Raw genomic sequence first — 16,053 nt, 5'->3', positions numbered from 1 at the left:
TATTTCCACTCGGTCATAATTTTATAAAAAATTCCCTATTGGCTAAAATTTTCCAGGCTTAATCACACTCTTGAGGTGAACTTTTTCAATTAAACGCCACTTAAGCCAATTTTGAGGTCTTTGAATGAAGGAAAAATATATATATGTCAGACTTAAAAATAATTGTCAGGCAGGTTCTTTTTTCTTTTTTTACATGTTTATTTAACACACTATCATTCATACTTCAAAAAAAGGTCTGACCTGTTTTGCATCTTAAATTTCCCAACAATGGGGGCAGAAGTGCTTTTTTGCTTAGAAGTCCCCAATAACTCAATTATCTTCTCTGCCATGGAGAATTACAGAGAGTCTGTAAAACAGGCAGTTAGTTCTAGGCTTGTGGGGCCACTTAGCATCTATGAGGCAGAATTCAGTTAATACACATTAACTGTCTTCCTTACAACCATGTCAAAGTTTTCCATTTAGGGACTAATGAGAAAAAAGTCATTTGGAATATTGATCCAGTGTGAGTCATCAAGAACGGGGAAAAATAGGTAATTACCACTATTTTGAATCACTTCCTTTATTGTTTCTAAACTTGATTCTGGAACCCACAGCCACTGTTGATTGTGTTATTTTTACAGGGGAAAAACAAGCTTTGACTTATCTCTCAAAATAATTAGAAGGCAGTGCCTTCTGGCGTTTGGTCCTGTCACTGATCCTCTGTTTGTTTGTTTCGTTTTGTTTTGTTTTTCTAGCAAACGCTTTGTATTCACTCTGTACATCTTCATTTGGTTGATTGGGAGCAGGAAGTCTGCCAGAATACACACAGCCATCCTCTGTGGCATGGCCAGCCCAGGGCAGGGCAAGAGTGAATTCTTTGCTGAATTCTTCATGCCCAGGCCTTGGTGCCAATTGACCAGTGATGGAGACTTACTTCTTGATTCTAAAGAGATCTCTCCAGCACAGTTGCACAGAAAGGATGAAAAACCCTCATGGATTTCAATTGCCTCTTCTCCCAGCTAAAGCTTTTGCATGTTGCTTAAGGAAGAACCATGTCTGAAGAGCTCCAGTTGGGCAGAAATAGTCTTCTGTATTGGGAGGCCGAGGTGGGTGGATCACGAGCTCAGGAGATCCAGACCATCGTGGCTAACATGGTGAAACCCCGTCTCTACTAAAAATACAAAAAATTAGCTGGGCATGGTGGCGGGCACCTGTAGTCCCAGCTACTCAGGAGGCTGAGGCAGAAGAATGGCCTGAACCCGGGAGGCGGAGCTTGCAGTGAGCCGAGATCACGCCACTGCACTCCAGCCTGGGGGACACAGCGAGACTCTGCCTCAAAAAAAAAAAAAAAAAAAAAATAGTCTTCAGAAAGGCAAGACGCCTTGGACCACTGACTTCTTTTCTACCAGAGCTCAACTCTGTCCTCTTCTTTTCAGGGAAGGCTTTTCTGCCTTCTTTGAAGACGTCACTTTGCTCTCTGCACAACAGTCACACTGATCTTTTAGTCCTGGACTATGCCATCCTACCTCCTGCCACAGGACCTTGGCACATACCATTCCCTTTGTCTGAGATACTTTAGCTACCCCTCTTTCTCTAGTGAGCTCCATTCATTATTTATGTCTTAGTTTATATTTCCTCAGGGAAGAAATCTAGCCTTTTTGGTAAGTATGAATGATCATGTGTTAAATAAACATTTTAAAAAAGAGATAACTGGCTGGGTGTGGTGGCTCACACCTGTAATCCCAGCACTTTGGGAGGCCGAGGCAGGCAGATCACCTGAGGTGGGGAGGTCGAGACCAGCCTGGCCAACATGGAGAAACTTCGTCTCTACTAAAAATAGAAAAATTAGTCGGGCACGGTGGCACATGCCTGTAATCCCAGCTACTCGGGAGGCTGAGGCAGGAGGATTGCTTGAACCCAGGAGGGGGAGGTTGCTCTCCAGCCTGGTTAACAAGAGCAAAACTCCATCTCACAAAAAAAAAAAAAAAAAAAAAAAAAAAAAAGAGCCTGCCTGACAGTGATTTTCCCAATCAAATCAACCTCTCCTAATGTTTTGTAACATACCAACATATGCTCCTGTTTAATGGTACCTGTCACTGCTATAATCTTACATTTATTTGAGATATTTTTGCTTTATTAATAAGAGTATCTATTCTAGCTGCATGAAGATTTAGACCACATATAATCCTGATGCTTAACATAGGGCTTAGCACATAGCAGGTACTCGTAATTATTTGTTAGATAAATGACAAATATTTGGCTGGGTACAGTGGCTCACACCTGTAATCCCAGTACTTTAGGAGACTGTGGCGGGTGGATCACTTGCAGTCAGGAGTTCGAGACCAGCTTGATCAACATGGTGAAACTCCGTCTCTACTAAAAATACAAAAATTAGCTGGGTGTGGCGGCACGTGCCTGTAGTCCCAGCTACTTGGGAGGCTGAGGCAGGAGAATCACTTGAACCCAGGAGGTGGAGGCTGCTGTGAGCTGAGATTGTGCCACTTTACTCCAGCCTGTGAGACTCCGTCCCCCAACCCCCCAAAAAAGACAAATATTTGTTAGACAGTATCAATGAATGAATACATTATTTATTAGACATTTCCAGGGGGAAGGAAGATCACAGGGCCTAACCCAGCTCTGCCAAATGCCTAAGCATCAGAAGAATGTGCTTGTTCTCTTGTACGATGTTGTGTTGTTCTCATCTTGATACATGTAAGACCTGTGAAATGAGTAAAACGACAGCAAGAGAAGAGTTCCGAAGAGGATGTGGGGAAGCCTCCGTTGAGCTCTATGTAAAACACCTTCTGAGCCAAAATGCTGTAAACCTAGAAATGAACCTGGGAGATCATTCCTGGGATTTTCCAGGTGAAGAAAATGAGACTCATGATTCCACTGTAGTTACTGGCAGACCCCACCCCTTCTTACTCCTCATCCCTTCCTGATCCACTGCTCCTACGAGACAGCCCTTAACAGAGATGCAAAAATTGAAGAGAGTGCAGAAATTCCCAGGAGCTGAAGCCCTGAGCAAAGATGACCACAGGAGAGGAACAGAGTGATTAATTACATGTGAAACCATAGGGTCTAGCTTCACTGGGAAGGCCCCAAGGGAATAATTGTCCTCTTTTTTCCGTAATCTCTAGTGAGCTCTTTTATTCTTTAATCTATGAAGACACTAAAGGAGGTCAGATAGAAAAACTTACCCAAGTCTCACTCATTTTGTTAGTATAAATCCCACCTGTGCCACTTTCAAGTTGCCTGTAACCAATCTCATCTAAGTTTTCTCATCCATAAAATGGGAACAGTTGAGCCCATCTTTTAGGGTTATTGTGAGAATGAAATGGAATATGATTTATAAAGTGCCTGTGCATAGCACATAGGAAACGCTTCGTATGACCTAGTATAATTCAGCATTAAACGTATATGTGAGTGCTTACTACATGCCTAGGTGGGACTAAGCTAGGTACTAGGGTTGGGACTTGCATTACGATGGTGGAAGAAAGACATATTTAAGAAACAAAAGAACTGCCGGTAAGGCTCAGAGATATGAATAAAATATTACAGAGAAACTGGAACAGAGTGGGGTTTGGCTACTCATAAACAGGTAAAACCAGGAGATCCTCTTTGAGGACGTGACATTTAAACTGATTCAGCCATGTAAAGAGCTGGAGAAAGTGTGTTTTGACCCAGGAAATACTGGAAAAAGAAAGTATAAGGTACTGAGGTGGGGATGTCCCTATTCCCAGTGCGATGAGAAGCCTATAGAAGTGTTTCAACAGGAGTAAGAGAGAATCTGAGTTATGTTTTAAAAAGATCTTTCTGTCTGTTATGTGGAGAGAATGGGTTTTAATGGGGCAGGGAGGCCAGTTAGAAAGCTAGTGTGGAAATAAAGGTCAGAGATAGATCGATGGTGGTATGGATTAGGATGGGTGGGAGGGAGAGGAGTGAACGCAATTAAGATGTATTTTAGAGACAGAAGCAAGAATGAGCTGCAGGAAAGGGGAGGTGGTAGGAAAAAGGGAGGAATTGAGGCTGAGTCCTAGTTTTTTGTCTTAAACAACTGAAAATAATGACGTCATTTGTCAAGATGGAGAAACATGCAAGAATGAGACTCTGGGGCTTTTGGCATTTGCTTTTTTTTTTGTTTGTTTGTTTTTTGTTTGTTTGTTTTTTTAACAATGTGGGAGGTAGATCTGGGAATCTAGAAATCTGTGTTGTCCAATAAAATATAACTCCTCTCAGAAGGGTTTTAACAACATAGAAAGTATGAATTTATCCAGAATGGTGACATGGAGAGCTCTTTAGGAGAAAGAAAATGAATTAGTTCACTTCTAGCAATGCTACTCATTCTTTAGAAATTGGGGTTGCTTCCTTCTGGTGACAGAGTCCTCATATATGCTATGAGAACATTTTTCTTAATGCAGATAAGTAAACAATGATGCCAAGTCCCATGCATCTTTGTTTCCCAGGAATCCCATTTAACCACATTTCCTTTCTTTGTCCTCTGTTTTTTCTTCTGAGGTTTGAGGCAGAAAAATTCTCAAAAATGGCACAGAGAACATAGTACATGCCTTTGTTCCAGGAATTTAGTAATGTCAGTCACACTCTGTTTAGGAAAAATTCAAGAGTTTACCTTTAAAAAGTAGTTAAGGTTTTGAGGGATCTTACTTTATTATAACAGATGGCACAGCCTGTAAACAACTCAGTGTCACTTTCATATAAGCTTTTTATTTTTAACACAAATACAATGAAAAGAGCATTAGACCTGAGAAAAGATAGCAGTCCCAACTCAACCATTAAAAGTCACCTACCCTCTATGGGCTTTGGTTGGTTTGCTTGGGAATAAAGAGAACTTGGACTCCACATCCTTTCCAGATTTAATGGTCCATCAAATGTTGGCCAGGGTGAGACAAACTTGCTCACACTAATCAAGGTGATGAACGTGTGTGCATTTGCATTTCCTGGTCTTTGATTTCCCAGATGCTCTGCCTTGCTCCCTGCAATGCAGCCCATCGCTTTGATAGCTTGTCGGCTTGACAGCTCTTTCCATAAACTCTAAATTGGCAACAAAGTTTGGAGAAAAGAAACAGCCTTTATGTTTCAGAATCAACCCTCAGCACAAATGTCGTCCGGGGGCCACATGTCTTGGAGAGGAGTCATTTTCAACCAAGAGTGCTTCAAGTCACAATTCATTCCAGCTTGGATTCATTTTGGGAAGCTGCCTTGCCTGCCTGACAAACAGGGGAACCACCATCAGAGAGATTATACAACGTGTAATGCCATGGTAATCAGGCTTGTCAACTTATTTTATAACAAATCTGTGGCTTTGATTTGAAACTAAGGCAAAAGCCATGGCTACAAAGTGATGGGCAGTAAGACAGGAATGAGGCAGGATGGTGAAGCACAAAGGTAGCAGGCTAGAAGCATAGGTCTTCGCTGTAGTCCCACTCTTGCCCCTAACTGGCTGCATATCCTTGGGTAATTCATTCTCTCAGACCCAGTCTCCTCATCTGCAAAGTGCTGGAGTTGAACCATCACCTCTCATGTCTCTTCCAGCTTGGAGATTCCACAAGGAGTTGCGGGGCCCTGTCAGTGTCTGTGCATACAGGACAAGAGAACAGTGCTATTTGGCCCAACTGGACTTGATATATCACATTCTTCCTCTCACAGAGAAGTATTAGGCAAGGAGGAGTGGCTGCCCTCTCCCAGTAACAGGGGCTGGGGCTTGGGGAAGCTCTAATGAAGGATTTCACCTTTCCCTGAAGGTTTCCACTAGGGTCTTTGAGTTGGAGCCAAGACAGGTGGCGACTAGAGGGGAATGGTGATTAGTAAGACATGATGAGGTGGAACCTGCAGGGTGAGGTATTTACTTTGTCCTTCTCTACAGGAGGAGAATGAACAGATGGAGCCTTAGACCTTCACAAATATTTTATTAACATAACCTTGAATGTGCAAAGAGGCAAAAGCCTAAACCCTAAAGGCCAAAAATATCAATATTGATTCTCTTTTCTCTCTAAAAAAAAAAAAAAGAGGTCAATCCCATAATATTTCCCCAGATTGAAACTATTCATAGTCTCATAAAACACACAACTGGAGCCAGAGAATAGGATTTAGAGAGGGGGCTTTTCCTTTCAGACTTTTTAAAATGGAAATTAATGACTGGTATTTTGCTCAATGAAACATTTCTCCTAAGAAGCTAATAATTATTTGAGCAGTATGGTTTCAATTATTCTTAACAGTGTTAGCAACTACCAGTGCCCTGAAAAGGTTTCAGGTAGAAGGAGACAATAGCTCTATCAGGAGTTATCACATGCCCTAAACCAAGGCATGGACTTGCTGTCCCTTTTTGAACACTACTGTTTTTTCCATTCAGTTGAGTATGAATTCTATGTCATGTACTCTGTTATACACTGAGGTGATAAAAAGGACAGATAAGTCTCAGCCTTCTCCTATCTTTTGCATAAATTTGATTCCCTTCCTGTTTTTTAAGTTCCTCCATAATGTGGCCCCAGTCTATCAATGCAAACTATTTTCCACTATTCATCAGTGTATTTTAACCTACTCTGCTGTTTGTCCCCACAAATACATACACGCATACCTCACCAGCACATTCACATAGACAAATATAATATTCAGTTCCCTGTTGCTTCATTTTTTCATGTTGCCCTATACTATTGATATATCTACAATCTCCTACTTATTTCTCTAAATCCCACCCAGATTTGAAGTCTCAATCCTTTTTTCTAGCACCTTTTTTGCTCCTTATTTGCTGTATGCCAATTTGCTTATCACATGTAGGTTCTACAGTCCTTCGAAAAATAAATATTTAACATCTTCAGTAGCCCCACAGTATTTGTTCAGTGTTAGTCTCAAAATAAGTTTTCAAGTCCTTGCTTGGTTGGTTAAACCTGTTGTCAGTAATCAAGATAAGCTACTATAATGATGGTAGAAACTCAACCAGATGGCAGATGTTTAGAGCAACATGCTTTAATCTAATTAACATGCTTTAATCTACTACATTTATCTGAACCTTAAGCAGACCTTTCCCTTAACTCTATAATTATTAGAATCGCAAAACATTCCAGGACATCATACTTTAATGTGGCACATATCTAAAATATCTAAGTACAATTCACTACCTTTCTAACTTCAATTATTATACTTAATTAAAATTAAAGTTTAAAAAAAATCTGTTTCTTCTTTAGTGCTCTTTAATGTCACCTTCATCATGAATCAATTGACCTTATACATGTGCTTATTTCTGGACTTTTGTTTTACCCTACTGGTCTGTTTGTCCTTATGTCTATATCACCTAGTCTTAATTACAATAAATCTTGATAGCTAGTAGAACACAATTTATACATTGTTTCCCTTTAAGGATGTCTTATTTTCAGTCTTATGCATTTCCTAATGAATTTAGGGATAAGGCTGCCAATTTCCTCCAAGATACCAGCTGGTCTTTTGGTTGGGATTGCACTAAATTTAGAAATGAATTTGAGATATTTGACATCTTTACTATATTGAATCTTATCTCACATGAATAAGAGATATCCTGTCATTAAAAATATGATAGCCAAATGAGAAAAAGTAAAACATGATCCCCTCACACCACATACAAAAATCAATTCCAGGTAGACTGAAGTCCTGAAGTTCCAAGTGTGAAAACTAAAACAATGGAAGGTCTAGAAAATAACATTAAGAAGATTTTCATGATCATGGGGGTAGGAAAGGACTTCTTAAAAAGGACAAAAAAGCTAATTATAAAAGAAATAATAACTTGGATTGCACTGAAATTACAAATACAGTATAGATACTAGAGGAGAGTGAAAATGCAGGCTATTGAGTGGGAGACATTTGCAAAACATACATATATATATAAAACAAAGGGATTATACCAAAAATATACAAAGAGCTCTTACAAATCAATGAAAAGGACAGAAAACTTAAAGGAAAATTGGGCAATAAACTTGAAGAGGAATTTAGCAAAGGAAACTCAAATGGCCAATAAGCACAAATAAAGATGCTCAATGCTGTATTTTTCATCAAGGAAATGAAAATTAAAACTACAATGAGATACCACCATGCACCCACTATAAAGACTATTATTATCAAGTTCTAGCAATAACGTGAAGCAAGAAAAACTTCCCTACACCAGGAAATGGAAGTTGGAGTGACCACTTTAGAAGATCCTTGAGCATTAATTGAATATATGTATAATCCATGAATATATGAATATATGTATAATCCATGACTCACTAATCCTACTCTTTATACAGCCAACAAATATGCACCAAAGACTTGTGCAACAAAACACATGAACAAGAATAGCCGCATTATTTATAATGGTCAAAAAAATTTAAAATAGGCCTAATCCATTAAATTCCATCAATGATAATCTAGATTTTAAAACTTATAGTTTGTTTTTTTTTAAACTATGCAACATTGAAAATAAGTAATCGATTTGTACATGGATGAATCTCACAATGTTGAGCAAAAAAAATCCAGTCAAAAAATAATTTTTACTGGATAATCACACTTATAAAAAGTTCAAAACAGGCCAAATTAATCTATACCAAATAGGAGGGAGTAGATAGTAACTGGAAGGAGTACGAGGGGTCTTCTGTAATGTGGATAATGACTAGGTGGTGATCAATCAGGTGTGCTTACTTTGTGATAATTCATCAAGCTGCACATTTGTAATTTGTATACTTTTCTGTATGTATATTATATTTAAATTAAAATGCTTTTTAATTAGATAAAATTTACTACCACTGTTTCAAAACGTGAGTGTAAAATATGGATTCAACATTAATTACTAAAGGAATTAAAATTATATCACTCTGGCATATTGATTATTTAAATTAAAGATATTTGAAAAACATCAGCTGCAGGAAGATCACTCTGACATTCACACTGTTTTTTAAAAGTAGAAGATGAAATTCTCCGGTGAAAGATATTCTGTCTATTAAAAAAAAAAAGCAACATTCTTATCATCAAGGACGGAAAAGTTAAGCCAAAGGAATTCTATATAAACTAACCTTGTTGAACTAACCCTTATCTCCTAGTCACTTCTCTGCCCAATTAAATATCCTCATCCAAGTCCTTTGCCTTATCACATCTTCACAACTTACTATTCTTTGTTCAATTAAGTATACAAGTAACCAAACTGAAGTATTTCTTCAGATTTTCATTTCCTTATGAGTGCTTTCTTGCCACATAAAACTCATATTAAATATAAGTGTATGCTTTTGTCCTGTTAATCTGTTTTATGTCAATTTAATTCTCTGGCCCAGCTAGGACTCTAAGACGATGGAGGTGGAGTTTTGCCATTCCTACAGAAAAATAGTTTCTGAAAAATCTGAAGTGATATGTAAATATGCATAATGCTTAGGGATAGATGGCACCTTTTCTGCTTAATGCCATCAATTTTCAATTTTTACTTGGTGCACCTGTTCTTTCCTTGTCATTCACTGGCTGTTCTGGATCCACTGATAACCAGGTGGTAGGATTAGGACACCACTTGGCTGTTCTAACTCAACTGCTTTGACTTCTGATATCTTGCCAGGGCTAGAAAGGTCTCACAGCCACTACAACAGAGGTGTCATTACTGCCCATTTTCAGCAAAAGGAAATTGCTTTGACAGTCTATTTTCTCTGTAAACCTGCAAAATGGTTTGTCACCTTCCTGGCTAGAAACAGAAAAGGTTTTAGAAAATGCTGTGCTATTATTCACTCATTTAACTGCTATGATTTTTAACATTTCTGCCTTCCTAATAGCTCCATGACGAAAAAGCCCAAGATTTAGACTTTCCCATTAATGACATCTGAGGAGCCTCCTTCATTATATGTTCATTAGTTGTTCTTTTTTTTCCTCTCTGCCCAGGTACAACAGATGCAACAGGAAGAGAGAAGAGACAATTCTCAGATATTCTTTTAGATCTGCTAAAGCTTCAATGCAGTAGACCAGAGTAGAAAGCTGTAGATGAGGTGATAGTAAATTCATTCGAGTCAACTCTCCTGACTTGCCTTTCATAATATAAACACATAATTTTCCCTCCTATCCTTACAAAAGAGAGACGTCAACATCCATAAACGTATATTTCTATTTCAAGGTTACAGACATAAAATTTAAAGATTCAACAGTTCTCAACCATTTCCTTTAGCAATGGCCCATACATAGACTACGATGGAAATTAACTAGTGATGCAGGAAATTTCTAAAGGAGCTCCTTATGATATCTCTCTAAAAAAATTTAAACAAGGGCTATAAAGTTGTTAAACAGATTTATGGTAGTTTTAATGTATCTACTAAAATGCTGGATTCATGTCGGCTTTTGTATTAAGGAAAAATGATTTCCTAACAACCCCTTATAAAAGTAATTGCTGATTCTAAAGCTGTTATCTTTAAAAATGCTAATATAGTTTTCTTAGTAAAGCTTCTAAGCAATACTCTATGCTTTTCTCATTTACATATATTCCTGACACTGATAAATATCAATGCATTTTATTTTCGTTTTGTGATTTATTTTCATAAAGAAAATTTCTAACAAGCAGTTTCAGATTCACAGCAACATTGAGTGGAAGGTACAGAGATATCCCATATGCTCGCTTCCCCAAGACATACACAGCTCCCCCAGTATTGACATCCCCCATCAGAGTGGTACATTCATTACAATTGATGGACTTAACATTGATACGGCATTGTCACCCAGAGTCCATAATTTACTTAAGGCTGCCTCTTGGTATAGTATATTCTATGGGTTTGGACAAATAAATAATGGCATCAACCAATCATTGTACAAAGTAGTTTCTTTTTCTTTTATATAATTTGTAATATTTATTAATAAATAAGGAGTTATATATAATCAATTCACTGATGGCACTTTTATCACAGACTAAATTCTTATTAAGTTGTTCTGCCTCAGGCCTTTCTGTCTTGTTGCATTAATGGGTCTAACAATCCACAAAACAGTACCACACTTTGAATTCTTAAAACTTAAAATATATCTTTAAATCTGCCCAAGAAAATGCTTCTTCCCTTCTGTGCCCCACACCTGCTCTACTGCTGAAGTCATTGCTGCCACCATTACCTGATTCTCCTCTCTTTGAGAAAGAAGTAAGATTCACAACCAAATCTCTTTGGTTGGAGAGGGCCATATGACTTGTTCCGGCCATGCCTCATGAATTCAGTGACATGCTATTTCCAGGACACAGTACTTAATCATCAGTTTGAGACCCTCTAAAGATCTGTTTTATCTGCTACAGTACCTGTCAACATCTGAGCTGGAGGCTGCTACTTCAGCTTGAATTCATAGTAAGGAAGCAAAAGGACATCAACCTGCAATGAACACAGCATCAGAAATAAAGCTTTGTTATTTTTATTTTTATTTATTATTATTATTATACTTTACGTTTTAGGGTACATATGTTTATTGCGGCACTATTCACAATAGCAAAGACTTGGAACCAACCCAAATGTCCATCAATGATAGACTGGATTAAGAAAATGTGGCACATATACACCATGGAATACTATGCAGCCATAAAAAACGATGAGTTCATGTCCTTTGTAGGGACATGGATGAAGCTGGAAACCATCATTCTCAGCAAACTATCACAAGGACAAAAAACCAAACACTGCATGTTCTCACTCATAGGTGGGAAATGAACAATGAGAACACATGGACAAAGCTTTGTTATTTTAAGCCATTGTGATGGGCAGAGAAGGAGAGGGTTGTTACTGCATCCTAACCGAGTTGATTCTGACTAATACACAGCAAAATAATTGATGTTTTCAAAAACTGCCCCAAATCTCATTAGGATTTTGATTAGAATTGTATTAATCCTGAAGATTCATTTTGGAAGAGCTAGCATTTTCACAATATTGAATCTTCCTATTCACGAATGTGATATGACTCCTCACTCATGTCTCTTATTCTGAATAAGGTTGTATATAGTTATAAAGTTTAAACTAAGAGCTAGGCATGTATTGCTATTTCTTATTTATGTTTGTTCCCATACTATAAGGATTTTTAATTATTCTGCAACTGGACATCCTGGTGAATTATCTTAATAGTTCTCATAGCTTTTAATTGAGCCTGTTGTTTCCTAAGTCAAAAGTAAATGGTGCTGAATAACGGTAATTTTATGTATTTCTTTCTGCTAATAGAAGTGCCTCATTTCTATTTCATATCTTACTATTTTAGATGGAAATTCCAGAATAAGGTTGATAATATCTTTGAACAAGGATATTTTTCTCTTCTTTACCAGAGGTCAAAAAGCTTTTTCTGTAAAAAGTCAGATTGTAAGTATTTTTAGCTTTGAGAACCAGACCATCTGTCACAACTACTCAACGCTGCCATTGCAGCATAAAAGCAGCCACAACCAACAAATAAAAAAATGAAAGCAGCTGGATTTGACTCATAGACCACGGTTTACTGAAACTTGTTCTACTTTAATGGCAAGGCTTTTAATATTTTGCCATTACTATGATTTTAGTTACTAATTTATTATTTTAAGAAATTATTCCTCCAATTCTACATCGAAAAATTTTTCTTTTTTTGATAATTCATTTTTGACATCTATCAAGATCATTGTTTTAAAAATCTGTTGCATAGTAATTAAGTTAATAGATGTTAAATTTCTCTAGACTGTTCTACAAATTTTCTAGTATTAAGCCACTCTTACATCCCCATATGAGTTCTACTTAGTTTTGTTTTTGTTTTTGTTTCTGTTTTGTTTTGTTTTGTTTTGTTTGAGATGGAGTCTCGTTCTCTAGCCCAGGCTGGAGTGCAGTGGCACAATCTTGGCTCACTGCAACCTCTGCCTTCCGGGTTCAAGCAATTCTCCTGCCTCAGCCTCCCGAGTAGCTGGGATTGCAGGCGCCTGCCACCATGCTCAGCTAATTTTTTTGTATTTTTAGTAGGGACAGGGTTTCACCATGTTGGCCAGGCTGGTCTCAAACTCCTGACCTCAGGGGATCCACCCACCTTGGCCTCCCAGAGTGCTGGGATTACAGGCATGAGCCACCGCACCCAGCCAGCCATTTTTATTTATTCCTGGATTTTATTAAACAAACATTAATTGGAAGCTCATGATGTACCAGGCACACTTGTAGAAGTAACGGATGCAGCAGTCAACAAAATAGAAAAAAGTTCCTACTCTCATGGAGATGATATTCTAGTGGGAGGACAAAGATAATAATATAGTCACTTAAATATGTCAGGTGAAGGATAAGAAAGCAAAGACAAAGAGTGTCAGGGCAGGGTGCTATTTAAGAAATGGGGTTCAGAAGGCCTCTCTGATCAGGTGACATTTGAGCAGAAACTTGAAGCAAGTGAGGGCACAGTCTAATAAATTAAATAAGCAGCTGGAAGTAGTGCACAAAAGTGCCAGGATAGAGAATCAGCAGGATACTAGAGGAGCACATGGCAGGATCGCCTAATGTGGTCACAGACGTGGGGTAAAGAGGGCTTCTGGGAGGAAGCAGCGTTTATTCTGAGACTTTGAAGAAAAGTTACATCTGTGTGATGGTTAATTTTATGTGTCAACTTGACCAGGCCATGGGGTTCCCAGACATTTGGTCAAACATTATTCTGAGTATATCTGTGAAGGTGTTTCTGGATGAGATGAACATTTGCATCCATAGGCTGAGTAAAGCAGGTTGCCCTTTCTCACGTGGGTGTGCCTCATCCAATCCACTGACGACCTGAATAGAACAAAAAGACTGAGTAAGAGGGAATTCTTCTTGCCTGACTGCTTGAGCTGGGGTATCAGTCTTTTCCTGTCGTTGAATTTGAACTGAAACTTTGGTTCTCCTGGTTCTCAGGCCTTTGAACTGGTCCTACAACTACAACATCTGCTTTCCTGGGCCTCTACCTTGCCAACTACAGATTTCAGGACTTCTCAGCATCTATGATCGTATGACCTGATTTCTTATAAATCTCTTTATATGTATACCCATGCACACACACACACACACACACACACAACCCTATTCGTTCTTTGCTCTAAAGAACCCTGACTAATTCAATGAGCAGGAGAAAAAATAATATTCTATAATAGCATAATTTATGGTCCCCAAATTAGAGGAAAACAACAGTTTCAAGCAAATGAAAGTTCAATATAGAGGAAGAGAAGAAATGAGGTAATGAGTGGGGCTGAACAGATGGGAAGAAATCAGGTTGTTCACGATCCTGAAAACCTTTCTGAGCATGCACTGTGTCCTGTGAGCAGTGGGAAGTCATTGGGTGTTTTAAGTAGCAAAGTAAAGTAACCAGTGGGGCCACCAGGTCTCACAGCCCCAGTGGTCACCATCCCATTATATCCACCCGTAGAATACATGGGCTTGTGCCCATGGAGTTCAGTCGTATAGAGACATTGAACTGTGTTTTATCATATACTGAGCCACAAGGAAAATTTAGATGGACTTTAAAAAGAAGAAATTGTTCACGCTACGTGCTCTGGATTAAAGCAAAAAGAAATTATAATATAATAAAAGGGTAGTCAACATATATATATAAAGCCACTGTAGAGTAGGAAAGATAGTGCTCTACCCATCATGATGGAGGACCCTATAACAAAAGACAGATTAACAGAGAGAAGCATAAAAAAGATATTTAATATAGATTCTACATGACATAGAAGCCTTCACAAGAAAATGAAGATCCGAAGAAACAGGTACACTTGAGTAGTTTTATGCTAGTTTTGATGAAGACTTGAGAGTGGAGGGGAAATGTAATAAAGCAGAAAGGGTGTGATCTAATGGTAATAAACTGAGGGAACTTAGCAGGGCCTGTTTGTTGAGATTCTTCTCTGTGACCCTGTGTCCTCAGGGATAAGGATGCTCATCCATTCAGAGGTATAGGGAGGGCACCTCTCACATGAGGGTTTTGTGACCTGATTCAGGGGAAGGTCAAAAAATCCTTCCCACGTTGTATGACCTGCTTCCAGGGAGAATGATGTGGGAAGGTCAGTGAGACCCTCCTGATTCTGCCATTATTACAAATTCCTTCAGCTTGAGATATTCAATAGGCCAAAATGCCCTATTTTGCGGTAGTGTGTCCTGAACACATATAGGAAAATTTTTAAATGCTTCTGTAAAATTAGTCTTGGGCCAATAAGTACATGAAACCTGCAGCTATCAACTACATGGACATTAAAAACAAATTAAAAACTTGTAGAGAAAATGATCACAACAATTCAAAGACCAAAAAAATCACAGGCTTGAGGCTTAAATGAGAAAGGCTGGCAATGAATAAAATATTAGGTTTCCAAAATTTAAGAAAAGTCAAGGAGAAAAATGACCCAAAGGATAAAGGGCCTCTGTGTTTGCTGTGCTCTCCACCCATCTTTATGCCTGGTGCCCTCACCTTCTTCAAGTCCCTGCCCAAATTCCACCTGATCAGAGAGGCTTTCCCTTTAGCCCCCTTCTAAGACAGCATCCTTTCCCATCACTCTCTAACTCTGCTTTGTTATCCTTCCCCTGGCACATGCTGTGTGTCTTTGCTATCGTCTGAGTTGTCCCCCTTGAATAAAGCCCGTGAGAGCAGGGACCTCTGTCTATTTTGTCCCCTGCTGCATCCCCTACTTCTAGAACAGTGCCCGGTACAGGGGCTCCATGCAGCAGGTCTGTGACTGGCCTGTTCAAACTTCATCCCCTGCCCAGGCCAGGCATTTGCCAGATGCTTAATAAATACTTATTGAATTAATGCTACAATGCATCACTGGACATCTTTAAAAAGTAATATTCTTTTGGAGGTATCAAATCTATCTAAAAATATACAGGGGTCGTTCCAAGATGGCCGAATAGGAAGAGCTCCAGTCTGCAGCTCCCAGCATGATCAATGCAGAAGACAGGTGATTTCCGCATTTCCAACTGAGGTACCTGGTTCATCTCACTGGGACTGGTTGGACAGTGGGTGCAGCCAATGGAGGGTGAGCCGAAGCAGGGTGGGGTGTTGCTTTGCCCGGGAAGCACAAGGGTTTGGGGGATTTCCCTTTCCTAGCCAAGGGAAGCCGTGACAGACTGTAACTGGAAAATCGGGACACTCCCACCCTAATACTGCACTTTTCCAACG

General features: G+C 38.9%; 1 long non-coding RNA gene across 1 annotated transcript in view; it reads right to left on the bottom strand.

The window, feature by feature from the left end:
* Window positions 1-4,580: 4,580 nt before the first annotated feature.
* The window catches only part of LOC134735259 (uncharacterized), a 48,953-nt gene continuing 37,480 nt past the window's right edge, over window positions 4,581-16,053 (bottom strand). The window contains exons 3-4 of the long non-coding RNA XR_010118247.1: window positions 11,243-11,312; window positions 4,581-5,207 (exon numbers count right to left, since the gene is read on the bottom strand). This is a non-coding gene — a long non-coding RNA (uncharacterized lncRNA). The remainder of the gene's footprint in view (window positions 5,208-11,242; window positions 11,313-16,053) is intronic.

The sequence above is a fragment of the Symphalangus syndactylus genome, chromosome 20 (genome assembly GCF_028878055.3).
Source record: "Symphalangus syndactylus isolate Jambi chromosome 20, NHGRI_mSymSyn1-v2.1_pri, whole genome shotgun sequence".
Lineage (NCBI taxonomy): Eukaryota > Metazoa > Chordata > Mammalia > Primates > Hylobatidae > Symphalangus > Symphalangus syndactylus.
The sequence above is the reverse complement of the archived record's forward strand: the minus strand, read 5'-3'. Positions and strand labels throughout refer to the sequence as shown.